The sequence below is a fragment of the Choloepus didactylus genome, chromosome 1 (assembly GCF_015220235.1).
Source record: "Choloepus didactylus isolate mChoDid1 chromosome 1, mChoDid1.pri, whole genome shotgun sequence".
Lineage (NCBI taxonomy): Eukaryota > Metazoa > Chordata > Mammalia > Pilosa > Megalonychidae > Choloepus > Choloepus didactylus.
Window position 1 is genome coordinate 45,274,290 of NC_051307.1, and position 25,364 is coordinate 45,299,653.

Sequence of the window (25,364 nt, forward strand, 5' to 3'; positions counted from 1 at the left end):
CTATTATAGGTCCATCCTTTTCTTTGAGTTTGAACATGGAACTAGGTTACTTTTTTATTCCTCCATGTATTTATCAAATCCATTTTCAATTCTCTTTGTGATGATTATTTCTCTTTCATTTAATGTCTCCATCAAGAGAGATGCAACTTCTGAATATCAGATATCCAAGGTGACCTTCATTATAACAAAGGGAAATAGATTAAACAAGAAATGATTTGACCTAAAAGCATGCTTTTCATGTTTTAGCAAATAACAATAAAGCAAAAAATTTATTAAATAAATTTTTCTTCATGACCTGGTTATTTATTGCAAAGGAAGAGACTCCTCACATGTTGATTCATAAAATATTACCTTTTTGACCATTTTCAAGCATAACATTCAGTAGACAGTGTACAGAAAGCCACACAGCATTCATTTCAAAGTTATTTTTTGGCTCTTTAACCACGGTTACAGTCAGTGTGTAAAATCTGACGGAAACTACAATGAAAAAAAGTTATCTTAAAAAAATACTATCTTACATTTCTGCCAAATTCAAATCAAAAGAATTGTATTTAGTAGATTACTCAAAACATTACCTCTAGTTACAATCATTTTCTTATTCCTTTTAAAAAGATTTTATTTTACTATTTAATATTCTTGATTTTAAACATCATAATATCAAGCAAAATAACACCTTACAGCCATTTCTAAGTTTGATTTTACACTTAAATCCCTGGAAAATGTACTATTACACAAGGGAATAGTTCAACTGAGGCTTGGCATCTGTAACTAAAATGCAATTTTCATTTCAGATTTGCATATTATGTTGCCATTTTTATAAAAGGTAATTATGCAAAAAGTACACTTCATTCCAACAGTTTTACAAACAAATTCTATTTCATTTTTTCTTGTCCAGTAGTTCAATACATTTGAACAGAGGCAACCAAAATAAAACTAATGTCTTAAAGTGTAATAGATGCGCGTTCTTGGCTGGTGTAGCTTGGAAGACTTACAATATTAATTTGAACTAAGGCTAGATGGGAAGCAACATGATTTGTTGGTAATGATTCAATACCACATCTCATTTACCATACTAAATAGCAAATATTCTAATACAGGGGATAGCGATATAGTTTCCCAAGAAGCCGATGTTATATATTTTAAAGTATTATCCAAAGCTTGACATAATGTGAACTTACTTCACAGAGACAGTATGACACTTTTTGAATTTTGCTTTGTAATATTTACTAGACCAAGGAGGAATATAACATCCTTTAAATTCTATATTGGTAGACAATACACTTAACTAACCTGGGAGAAAAACAAAAGGTTCCTCTGGATAAAGAGCAATTTCAAATGATATAAAAATAGTGAGTTTGATGTTGTTTAGGTTTACATAAACTGGAACTAACTTATTTGTTTTTTATTTTGTTTTAACAATTCCTTATGAACTGTATTATCTTTCAACTAACAGTTGTTATAAACCTCAAATTTCAGTGTTCTGTTACTTAAGGTTAGCTTTAAATAATCCTTATTCATGAGGCCTTTTTGAAGATTTTCTGGAAATGATCAATATGTTAGAAAGTTAGATTATCATTTATATTTGATGTTAATCAAATTACTTTAAGTTTAAATGATGATTGAATTCTTTTGATCCCATATTGAATATTCACTAAACATGTATTACTAATAATTAGCCTGGTAGGGAATATTTTAAGAGAAATTATGATTCACTTGTACATTGTTGCTGGCATTTGTTGAATAGAGCATAAATAACAACTAAATAGATTATAATTATACATTGGACTAATACAATGAAAATATTAGCAACCATAATATGAACCCTGGATGATAATATCAGATTACTTCTAAGCAGTGATTTAAATGTTAATTGATTACTTTTATCAGAGTAACAAATGGAAAAAGCTATTACATTCCCCACACATTTTTTTTTAAATTAATGAGGCAGTGAGAGCCATATAAAGCAGGTAATCACTTGTTAATTGATCGGTTATTAGGATTATGTTAAACCTGGAGCTAATATATTTGCCTCCAGATTTCTTTAAAATGGCCAAGGTGGTCACACCCTTCCAGAAAAATCTTTAGTCTGTTGCTTAGGTAACGATTAAGCCATTTATTACAATACAGAGAATGGTTGACAGTTCATTAGTGAAATAAATATATGATTTCCATGAACTCATATCTATGTACATGTACTAATTGTCCTGTGATGTGAGAATACATCAGAGCCCTCAATAGACATTCCTCCAAAGTGTTTGAAGGGAAGAGTGTTATGCTGGGGAAAATAAATGCAAAGAAAAATTACCAACCTGTGAGAATTAATTTGCTTTGATTTCATTTGAAAACTTCTAGATATATTCAGCAGTATTCCTTAGTGAAACCTACTTGTGAGTTTGCTAACAGGATAAATGGAATAATTCACCTTTCAACATTAGTTTGTTGACATCCATCAGACATATTAGAAACTATTAGAAGTCATTATAGTGCTTATACCATTCTACCTCCCTTCTCATATTTTAGCCCTAATTATTTCTATGAACAGGGATATGTTTTCAGATATTGCAATTAAATAGGTTCATCCTCATCTACACACTAACATCACTTTTCTTTTCTTTCATTACAGAATTTGTGGGGATTATATAATTTAAATTGTTTTTCTAAGTCCTACACTTGAAGTATGAAATGACTTTATGATGTCTCACTTTATTTTGCAAACTTTTCAGAAGTTTTTCCCCATGCTTTTCAAATAAAACAAACAAACAAAAATTATTGGTATGTTTTAAAGCTTGAATGCCCCATACAATCTGACCTGTCCAAATCAGGCATACTATCTTCCTCAACCTTAACAAACAAGAACATGTAAATCATGTAATGAACCAATAAAAATGAATGCCTGATTAACTCCCTGGCCATAATTAATTATAATGGAAGCAGTTGTTCTTACAATCTAAATTAGAGCTTGTAAATGACATGCACAGTCAATGAATCACTACATTTCTGACCTGGTTTTCAAAATTTTGCATTAGGTAAATCTTATTCACACTGATAACCAGTATGTTATCTAGTGGTGATGAGATTCTAACTTCTAACTTGTATATTGGTCTATAATTACACTAGCAATTTTTTTATTAAGGTCAAAATCTGAATTATGGATTCTTATTTTACTTCCTGTGGACAAGATAGCTATATGGTCAATTCTCATCAATTTTTGTCCCTAATTATTATATTTAAAGCCTCAGATCGTTAGGGTGTCGGTCTGAACATGTGGTATTGAGGTTACTTTATAAAATAAGAGGAGCCAGTCATTTGGCATAATTGTTTTCTGTGTTTCCATAATCCTACTTTTTCTCATTTGCTTTTATGGTAGAGTCTCCCATTTTCATGACGATATTGCTTAGTTTAAAATAAAAGAGGTATTTCTTTATTTTTAATTTTTTTTTCTGGACATTTGCCATTGCTTTCCCATGTGGAAGAAAGTATAGAAAATTTCTCAGTGGTTCTCTTATTTATGTGCTATACTTTTTGGTTTATTATGATTGACTTTGTGCTAATGTACAACTTTATTGTTGTCTTCAAAGTCACTAAAAACTACCAATTTTCCATCTAACCTACCCCTAACAATGCATCATCAAAGTATTTTTGTTTTTGTTTTTGTTTTACTTTTACAAGTTCTCTTTTTAGTTTTTCAATTCTTTTAATAATTTGTTTTTCCTTAAGCAGAGTGGTGTGTGGGTCATAAGGTTATTTGAGGTGTAATATGAGCATTGTGGGTTTTGTTGGTGCCTATTTTATTATTTCTTTTCCCTTTCTGAACTTCTAAAATAAATAAATAAAAATTTTTAAAATAAGTTCTAAAAGTGTTAATTTCTAACCCTCTTGAAAACTTTGAAACTCAAAAGGATATCATACCATTAGTAATTTGTACTTGTGCATATGTATAATATGTATATAAAAACTTTTTATTGGAGGACTTGAGATTAGCAGATACTAATGTTGAGGAATTTTTAGAGCAAAGTACAATTTATTATAAACTGTAATATATTTCACCTAGTTTTTTTTTTCCTTTATTTGAGAAGTCACAGTTTTAAAGAACAATCATGCATAAAATACAGAATTACTTTATACCACCCCACCATGAACCCCTTGCATTGGTATGGGACATTTGTTACAATTGATAACACGTTTGGAATTGTACTATTAACTATATATGATGGTATAACTTTAGGTTCACTGTTTGTGTAGTGTAATTCCATGCATTTTTAAAATTTTTATTCTGTTACCGTATATATAGCGTAATATTTCCCTTTTCAGTCATATATTTCAGTGTCATTAACTGTATTCACAATGTTTTGCTACCATCACCACCATCTATTACCAAAACATTTCCATCATTTCAAACAGGAACTGAGTAAATTTTAAGCCTTAACTTCTCATTCTCTATCCCCTCCTCCACCCCATCACATGGTAAACTATACTCTAGATTCTGACTCAATGAATTCAATAATTCTAATTGTTTCAAATCAGTGAAATAATACAACATTTGTCCTTTGGCTATCTTATTTCGTTCAACATGGTTTTGTCAAGGTTCATCCATATTGCGTGTATCAGGACTTCATTCCTTTTTACAGCTGGATAATATTCCATTGTATGTATATACCATATTTATTTATTCATCCATCCATCAGTTGATGGACACTTGGGTTTCTTCCATCTTTTGGCAATTGTGAAAAATGCTGCAATGAACATTGGTATGCAAATATCTGTTTAAGCCCCTGCTTTCACTTCTTTTGGGTATATATCTAAATACCGGATTGCCATTCTTAGATATGGATAACATGTAACCATCTTGTCTTCTGTGTATAAAGAAAACAGGATAGGGCTGTAGCTGTTACTTCAATCATAAATAAGTCATAAGTAATGTAATAAGGCTGAATACAGTTTTAATCAAATGTATGCTTATCAACATGATGTAAGTTAAACTAATTATAGAATGAAAAAAGAAAACTATACTAATAAGATATAAGTAATAGTAATCTCTCTTAATTTTTAGTTTTTATATAAGTAAAGGGTATATTATATTGCTCTTACAAAAGTCTTAGCTTAATTAATAGAAATATTTTCAGTAAAACTTTGCAAACATTCAAAGTTAAGTTTGAATCTCTAACAATGTTGTAAATACCCTCCTTTTTTTTTTAATTGGGTTTATTATTTCTGTTTACCAATAGATGCAGTCTATTTATTTACACCAGCAGCCATGGACCCAGGGGAATACACAATTAGCTAGTTATCTGTATAGAGCGGACTACCAATGCAAAAATAAGAATCTTCAAAACAAAGGGCAGTTGTGAGCCTCACTACCCTCCTCAATAATCCCAGCATGTGATAATGTCAGGCAGTGACCCCTGGACATGTGGTGGTGAGAACTAATATATGGAAGAAAAAGTCACAAACCACAGAATTTGCAAAGAATCCCTTCTTCCCCATACAAACACACACACACACACACACACACACACACACACACGCACTCAGATACATAATAGGGTTACATGTAATCAAAACACTTGAGGTTAGAAGGATGGGAATTCTGCGTTTAAGAGGTAAGTTTGGTAGGAAAGGGAGAGTGTCTAACCACCATCAGCTATATGGCAGGGGACATTATTTCCCCCAAAATAAAGGAGTTTGTTCCCTCAGGGCAACTGTTGAACCAAGCTCACCTCATATCCATCCAGGGCAGAGGACTATACCCAGCTGGTGAGGTCAGTAAAAAAGGTGGGGGTGGGAGCAATATGAACAAACCATTACTCAAAGCTACTTTCTAAGTTTTTCTTCTCTAACCAGGAGGAGAAAAGGCCAGAGAAGAAATAATAATGTTGGGGTCTAAGCTCCTCTCTGAAGGCAGAATGGACCAGAACTCTTACCTTCAGCCTGCTTCCAAGACATTTGGAAGGAGGCCAGAGTCCACTGAAACTTTCCTTTCCCTCTACATTCCCTTAGATGGAGACACCTACAAGAAGTCCAGAGCAATGAAAACCTAGGCCTCTGCCTAGGCCCCTGCCAAGGTTTGATTTTTTAAAAATTATCACAATTCTTAGATTGAAGACCAATCTGTGATAGGCATGAGAACTGATCAGGACAACTCTAGTGGGAGAATGTAACAGCAGACAGAGTCCTGTGGTCCTATCTCTGGTTTTTCTAACCCTCTTAGAGTATGTAACCCACATCAGTCTAAAGAGATCAAGTAGTAACTTCTGGGAGGATGGGGAATACATGCAAAGCAAGGCTTAAGAAAATGGGCCAATAATAACTCAGTCCCAGAATATGTCAGCCTTTACTGCTCTTCTGCTTAGGTTCTAAGAGAGGTGTGAAGTAAGTCTTAGTAAGAGGGCATATCATCAAGGCAGTCTCATGGAGGAGAAACGGTTAGGCATCACATTGCCCTTCAAATGCAAAATTTACCATTCTCTTCCCATTGCAATCCCAACAGGGAGCCATAATTAAGATTCTTCTCTGAGTCCACAACAAGAACATAAGAACAAAAAACAAACAAACAAAAACTTAAAAGACGCCAAGGAAAGGGAAACTAGCAGGCTTTAGAAGCAGGAGCATCAAGAGAGATGAAGTGAAACTGGTCAATATGAAAGTAGTTATAGAAAGCAGCACCTGGGGAATTGAGCTGCACTAGATAGGCCAAGCCACGAAGGTGAGACTGGGCCTCCTACTGGGGCACAGAATGAAGTAAGAAAACATTTCAAATTAAGCAGCACCATTCCTGCCATATTCCCACTAACCTTGGGGCTCCCACCCTTCTACACTTCACCAACCTTTTGTGAGGGAGTAAAGTGGAGTGAAGTTTTCATCTGCAGCTCTCACTTCCCATGCTCCCCTATCCAATCCCTGAAGCCAGGGGATCCTGGAGGCCTTTCCCTTACTTTCAACAAATGATAGCTTCTGTTGCCAAGAAGGTCCATGGGGACTGAATGAAAAAGACTGCCCCTGTGTGGGGCAGAGAAGGTGGTGACATTCTGGACACTCACTATAGCAGACTGAACTCTGTGACTGCCCAACCCAAGGAACAAGAGTATTTAATATGATTCTGCACACAGTCAGGTGAGATGACCGAGTCCTGCTCCTTGGCTCCTAGCGCTAACCCCTTCACATTACTGAGGGCAGCTGGAAGAGGTCACCTCTGGGCTCTGCTTTCAAATCACAGTCTCCTGTGCAACCATGATGCTCCATTCTACAGTTTAGTCCTGCCTCTGCCTTTGTTTTTAACTCACCCATGGTTCACCACCTGTAGTTCTTCACCCACAGTTCAGACATAAAACATAGATTTAATTGAATGTATCCTAAAGCAAAGGCTCTATAAATACTCTGTAACTTAGACAGGAGGGATCTTCTGATCTGATATCCAACTACATCTGGAAGAGATAGAAGTCCCCAGGTTTGGTAATATATCAGTTTATTTTTACATTGTAAACTTGTTCCTTTTGCCTTAAGTTCTCCTTTATTAAATATGTGTTTAAGTTGAATTCTTGTCTTGAGTGCTCTGCACTTTTAAACTGTTGTCTGTTCCTATGCTCTTATTTGAGTGGGAGGTTACTTGAGGAAGCACAGACTGAATCACTACCTGATAAAGCTCAGGCTTTTTCCAATGGAGGTCATGGGTTTGAGGTGTAAAGAGATGAACCCATGACCATGGGCTTTGACACCTAGTCAAAAATTAGTTGCCCATAAATGTCAGGGTTGATTTCTGAGCTCTCAATTCTATTCCATTGGTCTATATGTCTATCCTTGTGCCTATGCCATACTGTGGCTCTGAAATAAGTTTTAAGATCAGGAAGTGTGAGTCCTTCAACTTCATTCTTCTTTTTAGATGGATTTATATATTAGGGGCCCTTTACCCCTCCATATAAATTTGATGATTGGCTTTTCCATATCTGCAAAGAAGATTGCTGGAATTTTGATTGAGATTGCATTGAATCTACAAATTCCATTGGGTCGTATTGATGTCTAAGCAATATTTAGTCTTCCAATCAGTGAATATGGAATATCCTTCAAAATATTTTGGTCTTCTTTAGTTTCTTTTAACAATATTTTCTCATTGTCTGTGTACAGGTCCTTTACATCCTTGGTTAGATTTGTTCCTAGATATTTGATTCTTTTAGTTGTAGTTGTGAATGGAATTTTTTTTCTTGATTTCTTTTTCCAATTGTCCATTGCTTGTGCATAGAAACACTACTGATTTTTGGCTGTTGATCTTGTATCCAACTACTTTGTTGAATTCATTTATTAGCTGCAGGAGCTTTGTTGTGAATTTCTCAGGGTTTTCTGTGTTTAGGATCATATCATCTGAAAATAGGGAAAGTTTTACTCCTTCCTTTCCCATTTGGAAGCATTTTTTTTTTTTCTTTTTCTTGCCTAACAAGAACTTGCCATAAAACGTTGGATAACAGTGGTGACAGTGAGCATGCTTGTCTTGTTACTGATAGAGAGAAAGCTTTAAGTCTTTCACCATTAGATAGGATGTTAACTGTGGGCTTTATCATGTACTTTATCATGTTGAGGGAGTTTCCTTCTATTCCAACTATTCTAAGTGTTTTTATGAAAAAAGGGTGCTGTAGTTTGTCAAATGCCTTTTCTGTTTCAGTTGAGATTATCATGAGGCATTTTTCCTTCATTCTGTTAATGTGGTGTATTACATTAATTGATTTTCTTATGTTGCAGTGAATTTGCATAACAGTGTATTATGGTGTGTAATTTTTTAATGTGCTGTTGGGTTTGTTTAGCTAGTATTTTGTGGAAGATTTTTGCATCTATATTCATAAGAGATATTAGTCTGTAGTTTTCATTTCTTGTGGTTACTTTATCCAGCTTTGGTATAAGGGTGACATTCACCTCATAGAATGAGTTAGGGATTGTTCCATCCTCTTCAATTTTTGGAAGATTTTGAGCAGAATTGGAGTTAAGTTTTCCTGGAATGTTTTGTAGAATTCCCCTGTGAATTCATCTGGTCCTGGGCTTTTTTGTTGTTGTTGTGAGGTTTTTGATTAGTGATTCAATCTCATTAGTAATCGTTTTGTTAAGTTCTTCTATTTCTTCTTAAGTCAATGTACATCACTTGTGTGTTTTAAAGAACTTGTCCCAGTTCATTTAGGTTATTTATTGGCATACATTTATTAATAGTATCCTTGTAGTCCTTTTTATTTCAGTGGGGCTGGTAGTAATGCTCCTCTTTTAATTTCTGATCTCCATTATTTGTATCCTTTCTCTTTTTTCTTTGACAGTGTAGCTAAAATTTTGTTGATTTTGTTGATCTTTTCAAAGAACCAACTTTTGGTTTTCTTGATTTTCTCTATTATTTATTTTTATTTCTATTTCATTAATTTCCCTTCTAATTTTTATTTCCTTCCTTCTGTTTGCTTTGGATTCAGCTTGCTTTTCTTTTTCTAGTTCTTCTGGTTTTGAGGTTAGGTCTCAGAGGTGGAATCTTTTTTTCTTTTTAAATGTGAGCATTTAGATCTATACTTTTCCTCTCAGCACTCCCTTCACTACATCTCATAGGTATTGGTATTTTTTATTTTCATTTTCATTTGCCTCATGATATTTCCTAATTTCACTTCTGATTTCCTATTTAACCTATTGGTTGTTTAAGAGTATTTGGTTTAATAGCCATGTATAGTTGGTTTAGTGTATCATTCAAGTCCTGTACTTCTTTATTCATCTTCTGACTAGATATTCTATCCAATATTGAGAGTGCTGTATTAAAGTCTCCTACTATTAATGTAGAACAATTTCTCCCTTCAATTCTTTCAGATTAGCTTCATATATATTGGGGCTCTTTTTAAGGTATGTATATATATAATTGCTATGTCATCCTGTTGATTATTCCCTTTATTAGTATGTAATAACCACCTTTGTCCCTTGTTACTGATTTTGACTTAAAGTCTATTTTACCTGATATTAATATAACCATGTTAGCTCTCTTTTTGTTACCACTTGCATGGTATTTTTTTTTGCCATCCTTTCATCCTCAACCTACTTGTATCTTTGGATTTAAGGTGAGAATCTTGTTGACAGTAATAGTTGGGTCATAATCTTTTATCCATCCTGCCAATATCTGCCTTTTGACTTGAGATTTTAATCCATATACATTTAAAGTTACTACTGATAATACAAACATTTCTTCTGCCATTTTGCTATTTAGCCTTTGTAAGTCTTTATAACTCTTTTGTCCCTAACTGCTGTTAAAGCCCACTTTTATATTTATTTGCTTTCTCATTTTGTACCATATTGAGTGCCTTCTCATTTCCATCTGAATATATTTTTCATCTGTTTTCCCTGTGGTTACCATAGGGTTAAAATTTAACAACCTAAATATATAACAATTGTATTTGGTTTGATACCAACTTAACTTCAAGAGTATGCACTATACTCCTCCTATACTCCTTTATCCCCCCCACCATTTTTTTAACTTGATACCACTTATGTCTTTGTACTTTTATGTCCAAAAATCTAGTTATCGCTACTTTTCATGTATTTCCACTTCAGCACCTCTAGCAATACAAAATAGAGTTACATACCATATGATACAACACAACACAATAATATCAGAACTTGTATTATAACCTAGATTTATCATTACCTTTCATGTATTTCCATTTTAGCACCTGTAGGAATATGAAATATGGTTACATACCATATGATACAACACAATACAGTAACACTGGAATTTATAATTACCCAAATAGCTACCTTTACCGCAGGTCTTTATTTCTTTGTGCTGCTTCAAACTACTGTGTCTTTTCATTTCAATATGAAGAACTCTCTTTAGCATTGCTTGTAGGGCAGGTGTAGTGGTGGTGTACTCCCTCAACTTTTGTTTATCTGGGATTGTCTCAATCTGTCCCTCATTTTGGAAAGAGTATCTTACCAGATATAAAATTCTCGGCTGGATACCCCACCTCGATGGTTGCCCACAGACATAGGGGACTGGTGGTTTGATGGGTTGAGCCCTCTACCATAGGTTTTACCCTTGGGAAGACGGTTGCTGTAAAGGAGAGGCTAGGCCTCTCTATAATTGTGCCTAAGAGCATCCTCCCGAATGCCTCTTTGTTGCTCAGATGTGGCCCTCTTTCTCTAGCTAAGCCAACTTGAAAGGTGAAATCACTACCCTCCCCCTTATGTGGGATCAGACACCCAGGGGAGTGAATCTCCCTGGCAATGTGGAATATGACTCCCGGGGAGGAATGTAGACCTGGCATCGTGGGATGGAGAACATCTTCTTGACCAAATGGGGGATGTGAAAGGAAATGAAATAAGCTTCAGTGGCAGAGAGATTCCAAAAGGAGCCAAGAGGTCACTCTGGTGGGCACTCTTATGCACAATTTAGACAACCCTTTTTAGGTTCTAAAGAATTGGGGTAGCTGGTGGTGGATACCTGAAACTATCAAACTACAACCCAGAACCCATGAATCTCAAAGACAATTATATAAAAATGTAGCTTATGAGGGGTGACAATGGGATTGGGAAAGCCATAAGGACCACACTCCACTTTGTCTAGTTTATGGATGGATGAGTAGAAAAATAGGGGAAGGAAACAAACAAACAAACAGACAAAGGTACCCAGTGTTCTTTTTTGCTTCAATTGCTCTTTTTCACTTTAATTATTATTCTTGTTATTTTTGTGTGTGTGCTAATGAAGGTGTCAGGGATTGATTTAGGTGATGAATGTACAACTATGTAATGGTACTGTGAACAATCGAATGTATGATTTGTTTTGTATGACTGCGTGGTATGTGAATATATCTCAATAAAATGAAGATAAAAAAAAATTCTCGGCTGGCAGTTGTTTTCCTTCAGCACTTTAAATATTTCAACCCAGTGCCTTCTTGTCTCTATCATTTCAGATGAGAAATCAGCACTCAATCTTACTGGGATTTCCTTGTATGTAACACATTGATTTTCTCTTGAAACCTCAGAACTCTCTCCTTGTCTTTTGTGTTTGATGCTGTAAACAGCATATGGCAGGTGTATTTTTCTTCATGTTTATCTTGTTTGGTGTTCTATGAGGTTCTAGGATGTGCATATTCATATCTTTTGCTATGTTTGGGAAGTTCTGTGCCATTATTTCTTTTACTATTCCTTCTGATCCTTTCTCTCTTCCTTCTCTTCTAGGACCCCTAGAATGCATATATTGGTGCACTTGATAGTTTCTCATAGTTGTCTTAGGCTATTTTTGCTTTTATTGTTTATTTTTCTTTCTCTTTCTCAGCCTCATTTCAAGCGTCTTGTCTTCATATTCACTGATTCTTTCTTCTGCCAGCTCCATTCTGTACCTCAAACCCTCCTGGGAATTTTTCATTTCATTTATTGTGATCTTCAACTTCAGTGTTACATTTGGTTCCTTCTTAAAATTGCTATCTATTTACTTAGACTCTCTCATTGTTTTCTTGATATTCTATAGTTCTTTCTCTCCACTTTCATTCACCTCTTTGAGAGTTTTTAAGATCAATTTTTAAAAGTTTTTTTCAGTTTGTCCACATTCTTGTCTTTTTCATTGTTGTTTTCTGTATTTTTATACTTTTCCTTTGGATGGGCCATCATTTCCTGTGTCATTGTCTAATACTCTTTTGTTGCAAAATGTAAATTTTAATATTTTAAAATATTTACTCTGAAATTTACTCTCTGACATATCTGTTTCTTGGTTTTGTAAGCAGCTATTGATAAGACAGAGATTTTCTTAAACTTCAGCCCTCCTATCAAGAAGGTCTGCCTAAGGCAAATATACTGTGCAGGGTTTTCCTTTTAACCGGGCCTCTGTTTTGCCCTGGGTTTTTGCCTATTAGTTGTTTTGAATTCCCCTGTTTACAGGAGTTTGGTTGTCCCATTTCCCAGGGGACAAACTTCCCTTTCCCAGGTATCTGAATCCAGCATGGCTCTATAGATTTTTTACTCCTTTCTTTTGCCTGGAGGGCCCATTCTGGGAGGAGGGTCCCACCATAGAGGAATTTCCCAATTCATTCTTTCCCAGCCAAAACAGGGCCAGGAACCCATGAAGGGGGCACAGATCAGCTCCAAAGTGTTCTATAGAGGGGGTCAGGAAGAGCACTGAAAACTACTGCTCAAAGCTGAGCCTCCCTGGCCTGTCCAGAAAATGTAGCCTTGCAGTTAACTTTCCCCTGCACCTCTGAGGAAACCCTGCTTCTTTAAATCTCCACCTCCTCTGCCCCTGTCTAGGGAGGGTTGAAACAATGGCTGTGGCCATCTTTGTCTGGGGTGGGTTGAATGGCTGCCTTCAGAGCTGGGAATCAATGATCTGCATTTGCTAATCAAAAGCTAATCAATGATCAGATTTACTAATCAAAAGATCAGTAATCATCCATGCACACTCCTGTTCTTGGGGAAGAGGATTTTATATCCTTTTCTGTTAGCAGCACCGTGCTGTACCCATGGTGGTCTGCAGCAATACTGTATGATGGGCACCAGTAGCCACTGCACAGAGAGAACAATCTATAGTTATTTGCTATAACTTGTCAGTAAATTTCTCACACTGTTCTGGATGCTGTACAGTGTTCTTATGGCCTCTGGAATTTCAAAACTGTTGTTTAAGACAGTTCCTGCCTGTCTAATAATTATTTTTGTGGGAGGACTGAATCCTGAATCCTGGAGCTCCTACCTACTCTGCTATTTCCAAGGAATTCTCCTGGATCTCACCTAGTTTTTTGTTTTGTTTTTTTTCCCCACAAATAACTTACTTTGAATAAAATACATCATTTTGTTAACATGAGCTAAACAATTTAAACCTTTTAGATATTAGGTAGTGCAGGTAGAGGGGAATGTTTGATTAGATAAAATGAGTGTTAATGAAAAACAGATTCTAATCTAAACTTTCATAGTGAAAAATCATGAATCTGGATTCACTGCATGTCATGTAAGTCTATCACTTAAGCAAGATCAACCTAGAGGAAAGGAAAAACTTCCAAACTTAGGAAAAAACTTAATTTTCAAATTTGAAAACTTTTTATAATTTAGGAAAAATACTTGGTTCCATAAGTTAGTTTATTTAACTAAAGTTTTAAATTTGTTTCTCTTACATATAAAATTATTATATAAGCAGACAAAATGTGAAAAGGGGTGCATAAGGGGTGTTTATAGTAAAAATTATTATTTTTTATAACTTCTTAGATTACTTTCTTTTTACATTGCATCTTATTAAAGTATTATAGTCAATGTCAATTTTTCTACATCTCTTATATTTTTTTGTTATGCATTGCATTTCTTTTAAATATTAATTATACAAGTAATATATGCTGACAGTAAAAATTTTTACAATCTGTAAGTAAAACAGTCTGCTTTAACCCCTAATTACACTCTCCTTTCCAAAGGTAGTCACTTTAACATTGTAGAATGTGCTTTTTTCTAAAAAGTTATATGCATTTTTGAACAAAGTTCTGTGATGTGATTGGTGAATGATATTTTGAGTCATTCATTGTATTTTCATGCCTCAGCATAATTTTCCCATTGCCCAAAAACATGTTGATGTGCTAGATTTTGTCTGTAAATAGATATAATTTTTCAAATATGTAGTCATTTCCCCAACTTTTATGTTGTTCTTCAAAAGCATCACCTTTCTCAAGGCAAATAATACCACATTGTGTACCAGACAATCTGTTAATTTCAGTGTCTGGAATATAAAATGGTGGGCCTGCATGTTTAGTTGGATCATAAGAAACAACAGATGTGAGGTAGTGGAATCTTTTTCCTGTTATGGACAACATTATATCAACATAGCATTCCCAATCACCTGGATTAACAGGGACTAAGTCTCTTCTATCCCAAATCCTGTCAAATTTGCCAATATTTAGTCTAGAAAGATCAAAAATGCTGCAACAGTACAATGAAATGTTCCCCGAAGAACTTTTAAATACTTTGACTCCAGGAATTTCAGCAATTGGTTCTTCTGAGTAAGAAAGATTCTGCTCTGTAAAAAATTCTTGAATCCCAAGTTCACTGATCCCCACACCAACTACGCTGTGTCCCAGGTCTGCAAACCATCTAATTTTAACTGCTTTTCCACAAAGAGGAAAAAATATCCTGAGTCTGCTCTTGACATTAAGAAAAATATCCAAATGCTTCTTTTTTTTTTATTTTGAAATAAATTCAAAGTTATAGGAACAGTTGCAAAAACAATACAAACCCCATACACAGAACTCCAGCTTACCCTGACCCGCTCCCCTGATACCCCACTCCATAAACTTTAACATGCTGTCACACCGCTATTTCTTTCCCTCCCTCCCTCCCTATCATCCATCATCTATTGCTCCGTCTTCTGAACATATGAGAGCTAGCTGCACACATCCTCGAACAAACAGTATAATTCACATATATAATTCCCATGAACAAGAACATTCTTTTATGCAATCCTATTATATGCAGCTAAGAAGTAAAAGAGATTCAACATTGATACAAAGCTTATATTCTATATTTCCTTTTTTTTCTTATGTCTCAACTGTGTCCCTTTGAGCCTCCTCTCCTCCATCCTCAGATCCCATCCAGGATCATCCTTGGCATTCAATTGTCATCTATTTAGACTGTCTTTTTTTTTTTTTTCTCAATTGTGGAAACATATACACAGCCTAAATCTTCCCATTCCACCCCCTCACTAGCATTCCATTAGTGGGATTAATTACATTTAGAATGTTGTAATGTGATAACCTTCCCACCCTCCATTACTAGAAATTTCCCTTCACCTCAAACAGCAACCCTACACTCATTTCTTAACTCCCCATTGCCCCTTCCCCCATTACTCTTAACCCATACTCTACTTTTCATCTCTATGGTCATATTCTCTGATAATTTCTTTGTGTTTACTGTGGGGCTTAAAATTAACCTCTTAAATCTATAACACTCTTGTTTTTCTTTGATACCAACTTAACTTCAATAGGACACATAGCTTCCTCCCGCCTGTGGTTTGGCGGGCTTTTTCGAAATGATCTGCCTCTCCCACTGTAGTGGGAGCCCGGAGAGAGTTGGTATTTCAGGGGTCTGCTGCTCACCTTGTATCCCCAGCGCCTCGCATGGAGCCCGACCGCGGCAAGCGCTCCGTAAGCACTCGTTTATTGCTGCGAGTCAGGGCCAGTCGCAGGCCACTTCTGGGTCTGTGACTTGGGCTTCTTGATGCTCAATGTCAAATGAGCAGATGCTCAATGTCAAATGAAGAGGAATGCCTGAAGTAGATGCTCAATGTCAAATGAGGAATGGTTTGTTTAATACTAGGTAGAGGCAAGAGCAAGGGACCAAGAGCAAGTATACTTCCGACCTCTGAAACGCTTCAGTCTCTCTTGCAGTACATCAGCCTTATTTGTGATTTTGAGGACTCTGTTTTCAAGGGTTGTGGACACAGCTATGGGGGTTGGAATCTGCACCCATTTCCACCTGAGTGAAAGAAAGGACAGTAATTAAGTGGTCCCTGGATACCCTGCTCTCAGAGTCAGAGGTTCCTCAAGCCTGAGGGATAATCACTGTTGTAATATATGAGGGGGCCTTTGATAAATAGCCTCTCTCTTCCCTAATAAGTTGAGAAATAAAGCAGAATAAGGTAGATGGACTATCCAAATACAGTTTCTAAGACCTGTAGCATCTAAATTGAAGGATACAGTTTAGTCTTAGAGCCAAATGGCTTCTTAATCCTGAAACCCAGAATTAGATATACACACCCATCCCATCAAGGATAGTCCTTCCTGGACAAGTTTTTCCGCAATTTACAGCGTGGAGGAACAGAGGGGAATCAGATTTTGTTGCAGGCTTTTTCCCAAGAGGAAGAGGGGAGGTGCTAAGCTAAGGTGCCCAGCTATTTCCCCTAATATACCAGTTATGTAAAGCACTCCATCTTCTCTGGGCTCCATGAATAGAGGGTAGAGACAGGCTGGAAGTGTGCTGAGGGAAAATTCTTCCTGATGGAAACCAGAGGCTGGTATAAGGTGTTTCCCTCTAACAGTCATGCAGTCAGCTCTACCTCTGTGTAGAATAACCTCTTGTCCGAATCAGGCAGTTGGATTACTGTGTGCCAGCAATAACATTTGGGGAAAGGACATTTATGATTCAGTGGTACTGGGGAAATCTGTGATGGATGGATAAAGGGAAATCTTACCTTTTATCTGATTTCTTCACATCCTAAAAAAAAAAAAAACAGAGACAGCAGAACTCATTTTCCCCATCCTGTGCCCTTTCTGGTTGTTTGTGAAAGTGGCAAGTTCCAAAGGGTAAGGTCTATTTTCTGCTCAAACTTTTAATATTACTCTGTCTTGTCCATATCCTGTGTGAAGCCTTAACAGAGCGCCAAGAAAACATACTTTAAAAAGGGCTTAATGAATATTGAAAAATAGTCTTGGAAGAGTAGGGACTAAGCATCTCTCATGATATCAGTGATGATGATGGTGGAGAAAAAGAGGGGAAGGAAAGGGAAGAGGAATAGATATGGTGCTTTTGTTTTTACCTTAAGGTTCTCCATTCCTGAGTGAGAACTCTCCTCCATCTTATTTATCAGTGTGTCAAGATAGGTTAGATCCTTGGACACTTTGGTGACATATTCATCTTTTCCACTATTGATTTCCTTCTCCAGTGTCTCCATTTCTGCCAGGAAGAGGTGCTGCTGAGCTTTCAAGAGCTCCCAAGTTTGTCTGTACTCACTCACAACCTGCTGCTTTTTGGCTTGTATCTGGTTCTAGAGAAGTAAAAGGGAAATGATCTGGAACTTGGGGACCTAATGAACATGACCCATCAAGAAATACCAGTAGCTTGTTGGTTAGACTTTGATGGAGTCTTACACTTGTTTCCCAGAATCCACCAGATGGTAGGTAAGTGTATGAAATTTAACATACAAAAAGAGAATTGAACTCTAGGCATTGGCTTCTATGCACCATTCAGAATCCTAGCCTTATGAAACACTGCTTCCTTGGATCTCAATTGCTTTCCCCAGAAGTCTAGAATATATGAACAGATAATTCTGGAGTAGTTATGTGAATGGGGACATTTAGGAGATGGGAATTGAAATAATGAAAATTCTCTGAAAGTTGGACTCCAACTTTCTCTGAAAGTGGGAACTAAAGAATCTTTTGTTATTCTCCAGACCCAGTGGCTGTGATTCCATTTGCAGCCCAAGCAAATGATGTTAGATCTCTCATATTCTCCTTTGTATGGGAACTTATCTGCTCTCCTTTTCTCTCTCTTTATCCTTCCATGACCACTCAGGCTGGAAGAGGGAAGTCATTTCTTCCTCTTGAAAATCAGCCTGCATCCCTTAGCTAGGAGACTCTAATGGAGAGAAGCAAGCCATGATTCACTCACCATTAAGGCCTGTATTGCCTCTTCTCTCATCTGCTGTGTCTTCTTAATCTCCTCTCTCTCTTTCATCAGACTCACCATGCGGCTCTGGATTTGATCCTATAAAAGTGGGACACTGATATTCTTCATGAATCAACAGTTTTAATTTCAACATCTTCATATTTCTAAGGATTCACATCATCCTAAATTAGGTTAATGATGGGTTCAAAAGTAAATCCATAGAAATTCAAAGGGGTTTATGGAGAAAGTGAGGAAGAAATAGGATGTGGGAGTGAATTAAGGACATGATAAGGACTAGGACTAAGTTTAAAATTAGAGTACATTGAAGTTGATATTGGGGATCATTAAGTAGAGAATTCTTCCAGCAAACCTTCCCTGAGTGATTCAGCCTCTCTGTGACCACTTGCTGATTATACTTCCCACCTCCTCTTTTATTCTATTGATTACGTTATTGATGGCCTCTTTTTTTTTTTTTTTTTAATGTTTGTTGTGGTAGCCCCAAACTGGAAACAACTCAAATGTCTGTCAACAGGTGAATGGATAAACAAATGGTGTATATGGTGGAACACTACTCTGCCGTAAAATGGAATGAACTATTGATACATGCTACGCTATAGATAAATCTCAAATAATTACGTTGAGTGAAAAAAGACAGACAAAAAGAGTACACACTGGGCAGAACCTAAGATGGCGGCTAGGTGAGACAGGGCAAAAAAACACCTCCGTGAAAAATACTAGATACAAACCAGAAAGTGACCCAGAACACCACTTCCAGAGTAGCACCAGCCAGACAAGGTCTGCTAAATCCACAGGGAACATGCATTTGGTGAAACCAGGAGTCTGCATTCTGAAATGAGCAGGGGCATTCCTGCCCGGAGCCGAACCTGCAGCACTGCTCACACGCCACAATATCGGCTGTGGACAGTGGCCTTTAATACACCCATGGCTGATTGTCCTGGAGCTGGGAGGGTGGAGCTGTGCGGAAAGGGCACAGGTCCTGGAAGAGCACAGCAGGGAAGGGGGAACCACTCGGAAATCCCAAAGAACCTACGCCAATACCAAGGACTTCTGTGTCAGTGGCAGAGAACAGCCTTAAATCCCTGGGAACACCTGGGAGGTCTGATTATTAAAGCTGCCCTTCCTCCCTAACTGCTCAGACACACGCCGCTCATTCAGGGCAGACAGCACCGACAACACACCCAAATTAAGTGCACCAGTTGGACACTACAAGAATCATATCCCCACACACCACAAAGTTGGGGAGAACTGACTTGAGGGGAATAGGTGACACGGATGCCATCTGCTGGTTAGTTAGAGAAAGTGTATGCCACCAAGCTGCAATTCTGACAAATTAAATACCAAGTAAAGCAAATGCCAAGAGGCCAAAAACAACAGAAAATCTTAAAGCATATGATAAAACCAGACGATATGGAGAACCCGAACCCAAACACCCAAATCAGAAGATCAGAAGACACACAGTACTTGGCGCAATTAATCAAAGAACTACAGACAGGCAACGAGAGCATGGCATGGGATATAAAGGACATAAAGAAGACCCTAGAAGAGAATAAAGAAGATATTGCAAGAATAAATAAAAAAATAGAAGATCTTATGGAAATTAAAGAAACTGTATGCCAAATTAAAAAGACTCTGGATACTCATCATACAAGATTAGAGGAAGTTGAACAACAACTCAGCGTCCTTGAGGACCACAGAACAGAAAATGAAAGAACAAAAGAAAGAATGGGGAAAAAATCAAAATGGATCTCGGATATGATAGATAAAATAAAACATCCAAATTTAAGACTCATTGGTGTCCCAGAAGGGGAAGAGAAGGGTAAAGGTCCAGAAAGAGTATTCAAAGAAATTGTTGGGGAAAACTTCCCAAACCTTCTATACAATATAAATACACAAAGCATAAATGCCCAGCGAACTCCAAATAGAATAAATCCAAATAAACCCACTCCAAGACATATTCTGATCAGACTGAAAATACTGAAGAGAAGCAGCAAGTTCTGAAAGCAGCAAGAGAAAAGCAATTCACCACATACAAAGGAAACAACATAAGACTAAGTAGTGACTACTCGGTGGCCACCATGGAGGCGAGAAGGCAGTGGCATGACATATTTAAAATTCTGAGAGAGAAAAATTTCCAGCCAAGAATACTTTATCCAGCAAAACTCTCCTTCAGATTTGAGGGAGAGCTTAAATTTTACACAGACAAACAAATGCTGAGAGATTTTGCTAATAAAAGACCTGTCCTACTTCAGATACTAAAGGGAGCCCTACCGACAGAGAAACAAAGAAAGGACAGATATAGAGAATTTTAACAGACATATATAGAATATTACATCCCAGGTCACTGGGCCACACATTCTTCTCTAGTGATCATGGATCTTTCTCCAGAATGGACCATATGCTGGGACATAAAAACAAGCCTCAATAGAATAAAAAAAAAAAATGAATTTGTTCAAAGCACATTCTCTGACCACAATGGAATACAAATAGATGTCAATAACCATCAGAGACTTGGAGAATTCACAAACACCTGGAGGATAAAAATGAGGGGGAGATGAAAACATTCCCGGATAATCGAAAGCCAAGGGACTTCATCACCAGTAATCAGTCCTATAAGAAATGCTAAAGGGAGTTGAGCAGGCTGAAAGGAAGGGACACTAAACAATTGACTGAAACTACATGAAGAAATAAAGATTTCCAGTAAAGATCACATGGTAAATATAAATACCAATACTACTGTATTTTTGATTTGTGACTCCACTATTTACTTCCTACAGGATCTAAAATACATGAACTGTAATGATAAATCAGTGATTTTGGACTCAATGTAAAATATGTAATTTTTGACAAGAACTACATAAAGGTGGGGGAATGATGGAGTATAGGAACATAGTTTATGTGTCATATGGAAGTTAAGTTGGTATCGAAGAAAAACAAGATGTTAAATTTAAGTCCCATGGTAAACACAAAGAAAGTATCAGAGAATATGACCATAGAGATGAAAAGTAAGTAGGGGTTCCAAGAAGTGGGGGAAGGGGCAGTGGGGAGTTAAGAAATGAGAGTAGGGTTTTGTGAAAGAAGGGAGCCGATTCCATCTCTGTGTTCATGCAAAAGAAAGTTTATTTGACTTATTCCTACAGGTTTTTATAGCATACAAGGTAGTCTCCTACGTGACTGTTTTCAGGTATTTCGGGGAGGGTGCATTTTTTCTAAAGCCATAAGGTGTGATTGCATGTCTTTGATCTCAAGGGACAATGTCTTTGGGGCTAGACGGGAGACAGCAGGGGTAGGGGACAGGAGCACTGAAGGAGCCCTGTGACTTGACCCTTATCTAAATTGCTGCCTGCCTTCAGGCATGCAAAGCTTTGGCCTTCTCCCAGCCTGGTGCCCGCCTTCAGGCTTCCAAAGCTTAGGAAGATAGGAAGCCTATCAAGCCAGGGAATCTTCCGTGTCTCCACAGGGTTTCTGTTTGGGGTGAAGGGTAACTTCTAGAAATGGATGGTGGGAAGGTGATAGCGTTGCAACATTCTAAATGTGATTAATCCCACTAATGGAATGCTAGGGACGGGGTGGAATGGGAAGATTTAGGTTATATATATGTTTCCATAATTGGGAAAAAAAAAAAAAGTCTAAATAGATGACAATTAAATGCCAAGGATGATCCTGGATGGGATCTGAGGATGGAGGAGAGGAGGCTCAAAGGGATACAGATGGGACACAGGAAAAAAAAAAAAAGGAAATATAGAATGTAAGCTTTATATCAGTGTTGAATTTCTTGAACTTCTTAGCTGCGCTTAATGAGATTGCATAAAAGAATGTTCTTGTCCATGGAAAAGGTATATGTGAATTATATTGTATGTTCAAGGATGTGTGCAGCTAGCTCTCATATGTTCAGAGGACAGAGCAATAGATGATGGATGATAGATAGGGAGGGAGGGAGGCAGGGAGAGAGGGAGGGAAAGAGACGGTGGTGTGACAGGATCTTAAAGATGATGGATGGGGGATTGGGGGAGGGGGATTGGGGTATGATGAAGTTCTGTGTATGGGGTTTGTACTGTTTTTGCAACTGTTCCTGTAAGATTGAATTTATTTCAAAATAAAATTTATTAAAAAAAAAAAAAATAGGACACATAAACTATGTTCCTATACTCCTCCATTCCCCCACCTTTACATAGTTCTTGTCAAAAATTACATATTTTACATTGCGTCCAAGACCACTGATTTGTCATTAGAGTTTGTGTATTTCATATCATGTAGGAAGTAAATACTGGAGTTACAATTCAAAAATTATTGACTTCTATTTGTATTCCATTGTGGTCGGAGAATGTGCTTTGAATATACTCAATTTTTTCTTTTTTCTTTTTTAATTTATTGAGGCTTGTTTTATGTCCCAGCATATGGTCCATTCTGGGGAAAGATCCATGATCGCTAGGGAAAGATCAGTGTCCTGGTGATTTGGGATGTAAGGTTCTATATATGTCTGTTAGAATTCTCTATATCTCTCTCTCCTTTTTTTGTTTCTCTGTCAGTAAGGCTCCCTTTAGTATCTGAAGTAGGGCAGGTCTTTTATTGGCAAACTCTTTCAGCATTTGTCTGTGAAAAATTTAAGCTCTCCCTCAAATTTGAAGGAGAGTTTTGCTGGATAAAGTATTCTTGGTTGGAAATTTTTCTCTCTCAGAATTTTAAATATGTCATGCCACTGCTTTCTTGCCTCCACGGTGGCCGCTGAGTAGTCACTACTTAGTCTTATGTTGTTTTCTTTGTATGTGGTGAATTGCTTTCCTCTTGCTGCTTTCAGAACTTGCTCTTTCTCTTCAGTATTTGAGAGTCTGATCAGAATATGTCTTGGAGTGGGTTTATTTGGATTTATTCTATTTGGGGTTCATTGGGCATTTATGCTTTGTGTATTTATATTGTGTAGAAGGTTTGGGAAGTTTTCCCCAACAATTTCTTTGAATACTCTTTCTAGACCTTTACCCTTTTCTTCCCCTTCGGGGACAACAATGAGTCTTAAGTTTGGACTTTTTATTTTATCTATTGTATCCCTGAGATCCATTTTGATTTTTTCAATTTTTTCCCCATTCTTTCTTTTGTTCTTTCATTTTCTGTTCTGTGGACTTCTAGGACACTGGTTCATTGTTCAACTTCCTCTAATCCTGTATTAGGAGTATCCAGAGTCTTTTTAATTTGGCCAACAGCTTCTTTTATTTGCATGAGATCTTCTGTTTTTTTTATTTACTCTTGCAATGTCTTCTTTGTGCTCTTCTAGGGTCTTCTTTATGTCCCTTATATCCTGTGCCATGGTCTTCTTAATGTCCTTTATATCCTTTGCCATGTTTTCATTCCTCGATTGCAGTTCTTTGATTAATTGTGCCAAGTACTGTGTCTCTTCTGATTTTTGATTTGGGTGTTTGGAATTGGGTTTTCCATATCACCTGGTTTTATCATATGCATTAAGATTTTCCGTTGTTTTTGGCCTCTTGGCATTTGCTATGCTTGATAGTGTTCTTTCAAGTTGTAAAAAAAAAAAAAAAAAATACCAATCTAATTTTTCAGAAATACAAGTTGTTGCCATATACTTTTTCTAACTAACCAGCAGATGGTGTCTGCGAGTCACCTATACCCCTCAAGTCAGTTCTTCTCAACTTCATCCATGTGGTGTGTGGGGAAATGATTCTTGTGAGGTTCAGTTGGTGAACTCAGTTTGGGTGTGTTGCTGGAGCCATCCGCCCTGAATGTGGGGTGTGTGTCCGGGGGGCTAGGGAGGCAGGGCAGCTTTAATATTCAAACCCCCAGGTGTTCCCGGAGATTTAAGGCCACTGCAAAAGTCTAAGCCTTCATTTCAGTTCTGCCCCAGACTCTCTCTGTCGCTGACCCACAAACCACTGGCATTGACACAGCGTCTCTGGGTTTTCCGAGCAGACCCCCCTTCTCAGCTGTGATCTTCCAGGACCTCTGCTGAGGGAATGCTGTGCTATGTCACAAGTGCTCACCATCCCTCAAGGGAAGCCCCGGGCTGCCGGGCCATGCAGGGGCGCTCCCAGCCTGATGCAAAGATCTCTGAATGGGGTGTCTCAACCCCTCCCCCCCTGCACAGTTCCTCCTTCCCAGATCTAGGACAACTGGTGTGGCTCTGGGCTGTGGGCATGGCCCTGAGCAGGAGTGTCTCCAGTCCACTGGGGGGCCAGCTGCAAGCAGCAGGGTTTCTTTCTCCATCCAGCTCCCCCCTCCATTCCCCTAGCCCTGAGGGAATCTGCCACAGGCTATCCTTCACGCCAGACACCAAGAGGCTGGCTCAGCCTTTTCCTGCCGTGTTCCCACCATCACAACTGCAGCCGCCCTTGGGTTTTTCCCTTTTTTTTTTTTTAAAGAACCAGTCCATCTCCAAACGCCAACCCCTGACTTCCCCACATCGCAGTGCTGCTGCGGGTCTTGGGTCTTTCAGCCGGTTTACTCACTCGTTTCAGAATGCAGACTCCCAGTTTCACCAAGTGTACAGCCCCTGTGGTTCTAGCAGACCTTGTCCAGCTGGTGCATCGCTGAAACCTGTATTCTGCGTCACCTTCTGGTTTTTATCTAGTATTTTTCATGGAGGTGTTTTTTTGCCCTGTCTCACCTAGCCACCATCTTAGGTTCTCCCCAAATGCTTCTTTAATAGCTAATGTCCTTGTTATTGATGAAATGCAATGTTGTGGCTCACCAACTTTTCTTGACAGTCTTCCAGAGTTAGTACTTGGTTTTTCTGTACCTCATTATCAGGGTACTCTTTAATTTCAAGTAAAGTTCTTGTATCATTCATAGTTTGGGAGACACCTTTGCTTCACAAGCAGATATCTCTAATGCCTCTGCAGTTGCTGCCTGCCTGCCACTATCTCCATGGCAGGCACGGCCCTCTACCGCACCTAGTTATTTTAACTTTAGTTTTTAAACTTAAAAAAAATCACTCCACTCTAAGATGTTTTAAAGTTACAATTAAACATTTCAAAATAGTAATGTTTTTA

General features: G+C 37.5%; 1 long non-coding RNA gene and 1 pseudogene across 1 annotated transcript; both read right to left on the reverse strand.

The window, feature by feature from the left end:
- Nucleotides 1-14,546: 14,546 nt before the first annotated feature.
- LOC119508069 lies at nucleotides 14,547-25,162 on the reverse strand (annotated as a pseudogene).
- Nucleotides 16,285-17,566, reverse strand: LOC119531931. The gene is made up of 3 exons (XR_005216452.1): nucleotides 17,498-17,566; nucleotides 17,153-17,175; nucleotides 16,285-16,437 (listed from the first exon to the last, which is right to left on the reverse strand). It is a non-coding gene; the product is annotated as an uncharacterized LOC119531931 (long non-coding RNA).
- Nucleotides 25,163-25,364: the final 202 nt, after the last annotated feature.